The sequence below is a fragment of the Leucoraja erinacea genome, chromosome 7, assembly GCF_028641065.1.
Source record: "Leucoraja erinacea ecotype New England chromosome 7, Leri_hhj_1, whole genome shotgun sequence".
In the NCBI taxonomy this organism is placed as follows: Eukaryota; Metazoa; Chordata; class Chondrichthyes; order Rajiformes; family Rajidae; genus Leucoraja; species Leucoraja erinaceus.
In genome coordinates, this window is record NC_073383.1 from 5,350,367 (window position 1) to 5,363,198 (window position 12,832).

Here is a 12,832-nt window from a genome sequence, read left to right on the forward strand (position 1 = left end):
GTTGCAGGTAGTGGAAGCAGGTAGGGAGACTGACAAAAACCTCCGGGAACTGCACGGAAACTTTGGGTGGGGCGCAAAGTCTCCAAAGGTTTCCGTTCAGGTTTCCTAAGTGGGACAGGGGCATTAAGGTGAGAAGTTTAATGAAGATGTGCAGTGCTAGTTTTATTCACACTGAGAATGATAGGTCTGCTGCTAGGGTGATGGTAGAAGCAGATAAATAGTGATGTTTAAGTGGCATTTAGACAAGCTTATGAACAACATGGAGAGATATATACCATGTTCAGGTAGACTATGATTTGTTTGGAAGAAGGTCAGCAAAAAACTGCAGGGATGCTGGCCCGTGAATCGATGTAAGTGTAATTACACTGTACATTGGTTTTTTAAAAAAATGTGGACAGCTTTGTACAAACTCAGCAGTGTGGGGTGCAGAACAGCATCTTTATGGAGCGAAGGAAAAAGGCAAAGGTGTTTTCGTTTGATATGTTGGGCCGAGTGAATTATCTTGCTCTCTTCTTCAGACTTAAGGTTACAAATCCGAAACGTTGCCTATTTTATCTTCGCTCCATGGAGATCGGAATGGCTACCCTGATAATATCACCCACCTACATGAGATAATACTAAGCCATGTTCAGTATTCGTAGACTAGATTGGTTTGGATTGGTATCATGGTCAGCAAAAATATTGTGGGCTGAAGGGATTGTTCCTGGCCCGTGCTCTTCGATGTAAGTGTTAATTAAATATCTGTACATTGGTTTTTAAATATATGTAAAAACGACATGCTTTGTACAAACAGGGAGACAGTGTGGGCGTTTCACTGGTCAGTTGAACAGACCTCTTTATCCCTCCACAAGCTGAAAAAATGATCAATTAAAGGTGTTTTTGTTTGATATGTTGGGCTGTGAGTGATTATCTTGCTCTCTAATAGTTGTGCTGGATAATGTTACAAATCAAATGAATCTGAACTGGCAAGTATTCTTAATATAGATTCCAATGGATAATCGGAATGGTCTACCCTGGATAATATCACCCACAGGCTACATGCTGGATAATGTCACTAAGCAGATGTACTGTATTCGTACTGCCTAATGTGCCCTAAGCAGAAGGTTACTTACTCCAAAACTGAAATAAAAACTGATAATACTAGAAACATCTTTCAAGTCTGGCTGCATCAGTGGGGAGAGAAACAGAATTAATGTTGCAGATTAATGAGGTTTAATTATGATCCTGATGAACTCGATGAACTTCTTCGATAGAACGGTTCTAATGAAATACGATCAATTTGAAACATGAACTCTTTCACAGACTCTTCTTCAACTGTTTATTCCCAGTATTCTTAGTTGTTTTGTTTTTTCTTCTGGCTAATATTATTTTTTATCTATATATTGAATTAGACCAGGGAGTTAACATAACTACAATAATCTCGGGGGGGTTAATCTTTCCTTAAGAAATCCGCTCTATGCAAGATCACAGCTTTCCCCCATGTCGAAAATCAATAGGGGACAGATGTCCGAGTCGTGGCCATCACTTTTTCAATACTCAGCCATGAAAGTGCATTCAGTAAACTTATTGTTATGCTCCAACTGATGGGATAAATTGCAGACTTGATTTTTTAAATCTCAACATGTTGTAACATTGCTAATATCAGTGACCATAATTATATTAGCTTTAAATGAGTGGAGGATAGGACTGGTCCCCAAGTTAAGAAATAAACTTCAGGCTAAGACAATTATTGAGCAAATTCCGGGGCAAAGGTGACCTGTACATGAGGGATGAAGGAGGATCAATATCCGAGCAAGCAGGATTCCCAGTCCTACATTGGTGAGTTTCAACTAGATTGGCAAGTGGGCAGGAATGGTTACTGGAGTTTAATGCAAATAAGTGCAAAATAAGGTACCTTCCCCTGCAACCGCTGGAGATACAACATCTGTCCCTATACCTCCTCCCTCAGCTATGTCCAGGAACCACGACAGTCCTTTCAGATGAGGAAGAGGCTCACTTGCACATCACCAACCTCATCTACTCTATCCGCTGTTCCAGGTTTGGACTCCTATACATCGGCGAGACCAAGCGCAGATTGAGTGATTGTTTCACTGAACATCGCTCAGTCCGCCATGGCCTCACGAGCTCCTGGTTGCCAAACACTTTAACTCCCCCTCCCATTCCCATACCGACTTTTCTGTCCTGGGCCTCCTCCACTGTCACAGAGAGGTCAAATGCAAATTGGAGCAGAACCTCATATTTTGCTTGGGCAGCTTACAACCCAGCTGTATGAATATTGATTTCTCAAACTTCGTAACCCTTTCATCCCCTCTCTCCATCCCTCCCCTGCCTTAGTTGTAATAGTTTTTAATATTTTAACTATGTCTTGAATGTTTGTTTTAATGTCTCTTGGTATGTTTTATGTGGGGAGGGGGGGGGGGGGGGGGGAATCGGGGAAACTTTTTCCAGCCACTTACATGGATGAAGATGTGATTTTTCTCTGTGTTGCATCTCCGTCTCCCCCTGCGGCCTACAACGTGGATGGTGCGGCCTCTCCTGGAGACTGGCCTGGAGCTTCCAGCCGTGGGTGCGGCGTGGACTTACCATCATGGAGCCTGGGAACATTTGCCCAGGATCGCCAGTGTTGGAGCTCCGACTGCGGGGCCTGTGAACTTTAACATAGTGAAGCAACAGTCTCCGAAAACAAGCGGCCGACTCGGGAACTCCGTCCCGATGCTGGAGTTTCAATGAACCCGATGAGAGGACTTGAACAGCGGACCATCTGCAACAGCCCCACTCAAAGGCTCCGACCACGGGTGAACAAAGGAAGAAGTTGACTGAACTTTATTGCCTTCCATCACAGTGAGGAATGTTGATTTTTATGTTAAACTTTACTTTATTTGTTGTGGGTATTTTTGCTTTTTACTTAGTATTGATGTATGGTAACTCAAATTTCACTGTGCCTTAATTGGTACATGTGCCAATTAAATTGAATCGTAAATCTTGAATAGTTACACTGTTGTCCTGCTGACTTTCACCGTATCACCCGTTGTCACCTTCTCCACAACCTACAATGGGCTTGTGTGTGCTCCACCTTTCCTTGATCATCATTGCTGGCTTTGGTTTGTCCTATGGCATATTTTTCATTTATTTGTTCTATGTACCTTTTGATATCTTACATTTCCCCCTCCCCAGACTCTCAATCAGAAGAAGGGTCTTTACCTGAAACGTCACCTATTCCTTTTCTCCTGAGATGCTGCCTGACCCACTGAGTTACTCCAGCTTTTGTGTCTATCTTTGGTGTAAACCAATAATTGCAGTTCCTTTCTACACAAATTAACAATGATATTACCAGGACTTGAGGGCCTGAACTACAGCGAGAAGTTATGCAGACTACTTTATGTCTTGGAGAGCAGGAGGATGAAGGATAATCTTATAGAGGTGTATAAAGATCATGAGGGGAATAGATAGGATAGATGTATAGAGGATCGTTAACCCAGGGTAGGGAAATCAAGAATTATAGCACATTAAGGTGAGAGAGGAAGCCGAGGGGCAATTTTTACAGACAGAGGGTAGTGGGTATACGGAACGAGCTACTAGAGAAGGTAGTTGAGGTCAGGACTATAACATCATTTAAAGAGACATTTGGACAGGTACATGCATAGGAAACATTACAAGGGTTATGGGCCAAACACAGGCAGGTGGGACTAGTGTAGATGGGGCATCTTGGTCGGCATGGTCAAGTTGAGCCAAAGGGGCTGTTTCCATGTTGTATAACTTTATGACTATGATGATCACAGCATCACTATCGCCTATTCCTTTGAACTCACAGTCAAACATATTGGTGAGCCTGGTGATGGTGAAACATTAACTATCTTTTTTGCAAACTGCTGCTCGATCGGCCGAATGCTTCCAGCATTATCTGTTTTTATTTCAGATTTCTCGTGCTTTCAGTCACTGTAGTTTCCTCTACAGCAGATTTATTTCCCTGAAGGATATTAATGAACCAAGGAGTTGCTAGATTAACCTTGTAGCCGTTGTGCACCAGAGGGAGGAAATGAATCGAGACGCAAGAGAATTGAGAAACTTGAAACATGAATGAAAAACTGGAGGAACTCAGTAGGTCACGCAACATCCGTGGAGGAAACGGAACAGACGACGTTTTGGGTCGAGACCCTTCTTTGGACGGTTGGAGTAGGGGCAGAAAAAGTTGGAAAAGGGAGGTAGAGTTAGGGATGGATTAAATCTTGGCAAGTGGTAGGTAGATACTGGTATTTCTTATTTGAATTATTTTGTTGTATTATTTTTTACTTGTATTGTTTTTCTATGTGCCAATGCTTTTGCACCTTAATGTGGAAATCAAACATATCTTTCCATCCTCCTTTGTCGTGACATGCTGTGCTTTTCTTAGGGCACCCAATTTAAGGCTCACAAAGAGGTCAAGAATTAATGCACTAAAGTAGATTTTTTTTATTGAATAAAAAAGAATGGTGCCCCACCCATTCCTTCTCTCCAGAGATGCTGCCTGTCCCGCTAATTACTCCAGCATTTTGTATCCATCTCATTATTCTCATGTCCAATACTAAGAATTGGTAATTTAGTTTAGTTTAGTTTAGTGATACAGTGCGGAAACAGGCCTGGGGGTCTGCACCGACCAGCGATCAATGTATGTTTACACTATCTTACACACACTAGGGACAATTTTACATTTATACCAAGCCAATTAACCTGCAAACTTGTACCTCTTTGGAGTGTGGGAGGAAACCGAAGATCTCGGAGAAAATCCACGCAGGTTCTGGGGAGAATGTAATAACTTCGTACAGACAAGCACCTGTAGTCAGGATTGAACCCAGGTCTCCGGCGCTGTAAGGTAGTAGCTCTACCACTACGCCACAGTGCCGCATGATATAATCCTCAAATTTACCCTTCAAAAATCATTTGCATAGATTCACCTATTGCAATACACTAAAACGCAATGTTGCAGCCACTGCTCATTGTAATGATGGAGAGAACATACGTTTTCAGTGTGTGTGGCTACATCCTCCTAATGGAATCTGCAAAATCATCATTATTGATCCTCTCCAATATCCACAACCACACTTTCTTAACGATCCACCATGTTCTCTAATAAGGCCCTGCATTCAGAGTATTGACCCTAATAGATTATTTTGAGTTTAGTGTTGAATTAAGTTAATTACGTTAGGTAAAAAAGATTTACTAACTCTGGAAGGTAGGGTTATAATGACTGATATAATGACGTCACGCAGAGTACTCATATTATGAAACAAACCAAATGATGAACAGAGGCATTCTACTTTCCACAGGGGCCTCACTCTGAGGATTTCCTGCGGTCAGCCCTAATTACATATTCTCAGTGAACTCTTAGCTGCACTGGGCCTAATGTGTAGAGCTTGCCAAAGGAATTGGACAGGAAATTGCACATAGAGAGAGCTGCCGGAAAAATGAACATACTGATGGTACATAATTGTAAGTGATCACATCAAGAGAGAGAGTCAAGAGTGTTTAATTGCCATATGTCACAAAACGGAACAAGGAAATTCTTATTTACAGCGGAAAGTATGCCTTGGGGGAAAAAAAAGTTTCATTCTATATTTTAAGCTTTCTTATTTGAGTCATGTCCAATAAAGTGAATATACAGGTAGTAAATAAACTCCAAAAAGCTTTGATGGAGCGGCACAATATTAAACACTTTTCCTTAAAAGTTAGCTAACTAGAAGAGTTTCTGGATGAAATTAATTTGGCTTCAACTAGACATTAATGCAAAGAGGAATCTTTCTTCTTCTTTAGAATGAAAAGATCCTGCATCTACTGAATTATTCCCAGAAATCCCTGCCATTGCTGTTCCACTGTCATTCCTGCTAGAGTCCCTTTCCAATCAACTTTAGCCAGTTCCTCCCTCATAGAAACATAGAAAATAGGTGCAAGAGTAGGCCATTTGGCCCTTCAAGCCTGCACCACCATTCAATATGATCATGGCTGATCATCCAACTCAGAATCCTGTACCTGCCTTCTCTCCATACCCCTTGATCCCTTTAGCCACAAGGGCCACATCTAACTCCCTTTTAAATATAGTCAGTGAACTGGCCTCAACAAACTTCTGTGGCAGAGAATTCCAGAGATTCACCACTCTCTGTGTGAAAAATGTTTTTCTCATCTCGGTCCTAAAAGATTTCCCCCATCCTTAAACTGTGACTCCTTGTTCTGGACTTCCTCAACATCTGGAACAATCTTCCTGCATCTAGCCTGTCCAACCCCTTAAGAATTTTGTAAGTTTCTATAAGATCCCCCCTCAATCTTCTAAATTCTAACGAGTACAAGCCAAGTCTATCCAGTTTTTCTTTATATGAAAGTCCTGACATCCCAGGAATCAGTCTGGTGAACCTTCTCTGTACTCCTTCTATGGCAAGTCTTTCCTCAGATTAGGAGACCAAAGCTGTACGCAATACTCCAGGCGTGGTCTCACCAAGACCCTGTACAACTGCAGTAGAACCTCCCTGCTCTTATACTCAAATCCTTTTGTTATGAATGCTAACATGACATTTGCTTTCTTCACTGCCTGCTGCACCTGCATGCCTACTTTCAATGACTGGTGTACCATGACACCCAGGTCTTGTTACATCTCCCCTTTTCCTAATCGGCCACCATTCAGATAATAGTCTACTTTCCTGTTTTTGCCACAAAAGTGGATAACCTCACATTTATCCACATTATACTGCATCTGCCATGCATTTGTCCACTCACCCAGCCTATCCAAGTCACCTTGTAGCTTCTTAGCATCCTCCTCACAGCTAACACTGCCCCCCATATTCGTGTCATCCGCAAACTTGGAGATGTTGCATTCAATTCCCTCATCCAAATCATATATTGTATATGATTTGGATGAGTAATATATATTGTAAATAGCTGGGGTATCCCAGCACTGAGCCTTGCAGTACCCCACTAGTCACTGCCTGCCATTGTGAAAATGACCCGTTTACTCCTACTCTTTGCTTCCTGTCTTCTAGCCAGTTCTCTATCCACATCAATACTGAACCCCCAATACCGTATGCTTTAAGTTTGTATACTAATCTTAAATGTGGGACCTTGTCGAAAGCCTTCTGAATGTCCAGATATAACACATCCACTGGTTCTCCCTTATCCACTATACTAGTTACATCCTCGAAAATTTTTATAAGATTCGTCAGACATGAGTTACCTTTCATAAATCCATGCTAACTTTGTCCAATTATTTAACCACTTTCCAAATGTGCTGCTATCCCATCTTTAATAATTGACTCCAACAGTTTTCCCACTACCGATGTTAGACTCTGGTCTGTAATTCCCCGTTTTCTCTCTCCCTCCCTTTTTAAAAAGTGGGATTACATTAGCTACCCTCCAATCTTCAGGAACTACTCCAGAATCTAAAGAGTCTTTAAAAATTATCACTAATGCATCCACTATTTCTGGGGCTACTTCCTTAAGTACTCTGGGATGTAACCTATCTGGCCCTGGGGATTTATCGGCCTTTAATCCATTCAATTTACCTAACACCACTTCCCGGCTAACCTGGATTTCACTCAGTTCCTCCATCTCATTTGACCCCAGGTCCCCTGCTATTTCCAGCAGATTATTTATGTCTTCCTTAGTGAAGACAGAACCAAAGCAGTTATTCAATTGGTCTGCCATGTCCTTGTTCCCCATGATCAATTCACCTGTCTGTGACTGCAAGGGACATACATTTGTTTTAACTAATCTTTTTCTCTCGTAGTCACCTTTGCTCAACGTTAATACCAACACAAAAATTTTTGTCTTCTCCCTCTCAAATTGCAGGCTAAATTTTATTGTACAATGGTCACTACCTGATAGTGGTTCCTTTACCTACTGGTCGGATAAAACCGTCTTCCCCGTCTGGTTTGCCAGGTGAGGAGGGGGCTGTGGACCCCTAAGCAGGACCAAGAACAAGACCTGTCAAAGCAAGCCAACGACCATCCACACTTCAGTAGAAGTTGCGATCACTGTCGTACGTAGCATTGTAAGGCACCGTGCCCATTGATGTTTTCAACGATGATGATGAACCTTAAGCTTCCTAATTAAATCCGGTTCATTGTACAATACCAAATCCAGAATTGCCTTTTCCCTGGTCGGCTCAGCTACAAGCTGCTCTAAGAAACCATCTTTAGGCACTACAAATTCCCTCACTTGGTGTCCAGTACCAATGTGATTTTCCAAGTCTTCCTGCATATTGAAGTCACCCAATAGCCCCTCCTTGCTGCCCATCAACACAGGGGCATCTCAAGGCTCTGTCCTTGCTCCCATGTTCTAATCTCCTCGTACCCTTAACTGTGCATCTAATCATAGTTCTGTGAACTCCATCTTTGAACTCGCCGTAGGTACCATTTTTGTTGGATGAGTCAGAGTATATGAGGGAGATTGATGATCTGTCTGAGTGATGCCAGAACAACAATCTTACTCTCAATGTTGGCAAAACTAAGGATTGTTGACTTCATGAAGGGCGAGCCAAGAATCCATGAACCTGACTTCAATGATGGGATGATGGTGGATAGAGTCAATAGCTTCATTTGACTTGATTTGATTTAAAATCCTCCCCTTTCGTCAATTAAAAAAAAATACAATTATACTTTGTATACTGTTGATCATACATCTCCTCTCAAAAGTGGGGATAAGCAATACAATGCAATAACATTTATTGTCCTTTGTCTGTTAATTGTCAATCTAAAATGCTGTAATTTAGACTCGTAACATCTAGGGGTTGTAGAAAATGTTGAACTGCATGAAAAAATCTTATTGAATGGACTTCTCTTTATTTTCATGTTTTTGTGTGGAAGTTTAAGAGTCCATTCTTCAAAGAATTAATGCAACACAATAATTATGTCATGCTTTTCTGTGAATAGTTTCGCTTTAGTTCAGCTATAGATTACATATATTTGTGTAGATCACTTCTCCTTTAAGTAATGTTTGTAAAAATGTACCCTTTGTCCAACAATGGTAACATTTTATCAGTGACCTCCACAACTCTGTTGAAATCGGCTCTACAGATGCCTGAAGTGAATTCATTCATATCTGGTCAACCACAGTACAGTAAACCCTCATTTTAACGGATCCCTTTGCAAGGACAGACCTGCTGACGTTATGCCAGCTCGCATGGCCTCCCCAGCCCCGGCTTCTGACACCAGCCCCGGCTTGCTAAATGCACCAGTGAGCCCTTCTTCACCCATCCCTGGTCTGTTTGGCGCGGCTGTTGTTGTGCTCACATTTTAGCCCCTGGATAGTGCTTTATCAGGCAGCTGCCACCAGCGGCACACGCTCGATCACTATGGGGCTCCCTCCTCTGTCACCTTCCGCTGCTGCTTCTTCCTTCACTTTTTTACGCTCGCCACTCCCCTGCCTTCTCCTCCTCCGCCTTCTGCCGTCACGTTGTCCATTTGGCCACATCCTCTCCACTCCCCCTGCTGCCTCCTCCTCTTTCTCCCTTCGCTCTGTCCACCTGGCTTCTCCTTCCCCGCTCCACAGCCATCTAGCCTTCTTCTTCTCCCCTAGAGTTGCTGAAATGCTCCACCTTGGAGGGTGTCAGTAGCTGCAGGGGAGATGGAGGGGGTGGGCTGGGACGGTGGAGGGGGGCAGCTAGTGGGAGGTTAGGGGGTCCCCATTGTGGCTGGATGTGTTGGCGGCAGACTGAGGGGATGCTGATGGCCGGACAGCAGGGTAGCTGATGGAGACGAGCTAGCTGGTGCAGACTAGCGGCATCGGCGCATAGTTTTAAATTGAAACGACACGGGTTGCTGGAGTAACTCACCATACTAAACCAGTCTGTAGAAGGGTCTCAACGTCACCTATCCTTGTTCTCCTGCAATGCTGCCCTACCCACTGAGTTGCTCCAGCACTTTGTGTCCTTTGGTGCATTAAGCATCATCTGCAGATCTTTGTTTCAACTACATACAATGATAAAATCATAATCAGTTATAGCGCACAATTAGTAATAATGGACACCCCCCTCATGCTCCATTATAACCCTACAGTCAAATATTTAGCTTTTCTCTCTCTCAAATTTTCATGCGACATATGTGGATAAAGTGGACCTGAGTTTATAATTTGCATTGTTGCTGTCCGTGGACCTTACAAACTATTTTTGCTTGTTACAGTGGTATTTTATTGTGCAATGAACAGCTTTATATGGAATTGCTCAAACTAAAGCTGCTATTATTATACCTGTCTCTTTGTGACAGAAACTTGTCAAGAATATCTTGGCATTTCCCTTCAACAGTATTAACATAGAAATACTATTGTCTCGAGAACTGAACATGTAACTGAAGTACATTAAGTTGCAAAAAATCTGGTCTGCACGTTTTAACACACTTCCATTGGAAGCCCTGCCCATTGGGAATTTGCAGTGACAAATCTGGTTGTGAAACATAATACTGTGATGTTTTCTTAGTATTATTTGCCCAAGTGATCATTGCCATATCCTACGTCTGGTTGGAAACTCTGAGTTATGGATTCTTTTAAAACAAAAATATTGGCCAAACAAGAAGCAAACCTTGTAGCAAGGTTCAGGCATGAGCTCTGACACTGCTGGTTCGATCTCTGCATGTCTGCTGTTTTATTATTCTATACATTATAGCTACCATTACTCAGCTCATAGTGAATATACTGACAGCACAAAAGGATGTTTTCGACTCAACAGGCCATCATGGCCATTAGTGCCACTGAAACTGAATGACACAGTCGTACAAGTCATCGGTGAGGCTACAGTCAGAGTATTGCGTTCAATTGTGGTCACCCTGCTATGGGAAAGATGCCATTAAGGTGGAGTGCCGAGAAGATTTACAAGGATTTTGCCAGATCTCGAAGTCTTGAATTACAGGGAGAGGTTGGGCAGACTTTATTTCTTTGTGCAAAGGTAACTAAGGTAATGTTATAGAGGTGTATAAAACACGAGGGCAATAGATAGGCTGAATGGACATAGTCATTTTCCTAGGATCGAGGAATAAAAACTAGAGTGTACATGGAGTTCAGTAAGGCATTCGACAAGGTTCCGCATGGTAGGCTGCTCTGGAAGGTTAGATCGCATGGGATCCAAGGAGAGATAGCTGAATGGATAGCAAATTGGCTCCATGGAAGGAAACAAAGGGTAATCGTGGAAGGTTGCTTCTCAGCGAACATGTGGCGATCGTATGTCGATCATGAGGCGAGGGCAGAGTGTCCTGCACTCGCCTAAAAAGTTGCCTGAGTGGGACAGGCCCTTGACTTTCCTTGAAGCAATCGTCCAGTCTTCACTGCTCATCCATTCAAAAGCTGCAACTAGCTGAAAGAGTACAGTACATTGTGTCACTTTGAGCTATTTACTAAAACTGTACATTTGAAGCAAATCCTAGCAAATTCAAAAGTCAGAATACAGTTTGGAATATCCTGTGCTGAAATTGAAGTAAGTAAATTTAACCACACTCTTCTGTGAAACTTGCATCTACTTTCACAAACAATGTTAGGGTCAACCAAGATGCTGTTTTACAGTTTTTGAAAGTCAGCAAAACGTTTCTCAACTCTTATATTTAGCTTGCAGTAGGGATTAGCCGTGAAACAATTCCAACTGTGTAAGCAAAATGCAACATTATGTTTAATCTGTTGCCGTTTATTTTAGCCTCCCTTCGGCTATGTATTCTTTTGAAATGAACCTCATCCTGAACTTGGCCTGGTGAGGCTACACCTCGAATGTTGTGCAGAGTTTTGGTCCCCTTATTGTAAGGATACTGTGGTATTGACATTAACCCGAGCAAATTCATCAGGCTAGTTCCTAGGATGAGAAGGATGTACTATCAAGAGAGGCCTTTAAGTTTGTAGAATAGGTGACCTTATTCAAATAAATAAAATCCTAAGGAAATTAACATGATAGGTGTTGAGATGTTGTCACAAGGTGGAAGATTCTAATATTCCCTAGGATCCTAACATTCATGGTGTTTGCCTAGCTTTGCCCATTGTCATAATGCTTTGCCTTATTACTCTCATAATGCTCCACCAATATTTCTGTTATCTGCCAACTTACTGACCATGGCTCTTAGATCTATATCCAAATCATTCCCCTCAGCAATCATTATGGTATGGTACTTTATTTGACACATGTACCGAGGTACGGTGAAATTATTTTTTGTATACAGTTCACAAGTATCACTATACAAAAGCACTTAGAAATATCTTCGATAAGCGTCTCAGATACGGTCCAAGTGTATAACAGTAGTATACTGAGACAGTGTACAGCGTTGCATGTTTGCCACAATTTTCAAGTCCCACTCTTTGTAAGTGCAGGGTACTTGTCCTGACCACGAAGGCTCGTTGTCCGGATGGTGTTGTTGGGTCGGCCTGGCCAAGCGTGACCATGGCGCCCTCCGCCGCTGCTCCACTGCTGTAGGCCACGTGTGGTCCACACACATGGCCACTTGGAGTGGCGCCCGGTCCGGCCGAGCCTCAGGCTGTTGCAGGGCCTCCAGCGGCCTGCTCCACCATCGAGGCACTAACACTGCCTCCTTAGACGGTCTGCTCACTGGTCCTATGTTCACTCCTTCCACTCTAGGCGGTCAAACCGGGCCTTCCAGGTGGGTTCCCAGTCCGTGGTGTGGGTCCTCGATCCACGGCAGGCGAGCTGGGCCTTCCGGGCGGGTTCCGGTCAATATTCAGTAAGAGGTCAATATTCAGTAAGAGGTCAATATTCAGTAAGAGGTCAATATTCAATTAGAGGTCAATATTCAGTAAGAGGTCAATATTCAATTAGAGGTCAATATTCAGTAAGAGGTCAATATTCAATTAGAAGTCAATATTCAATCAGTGATGTCAATATAATCAA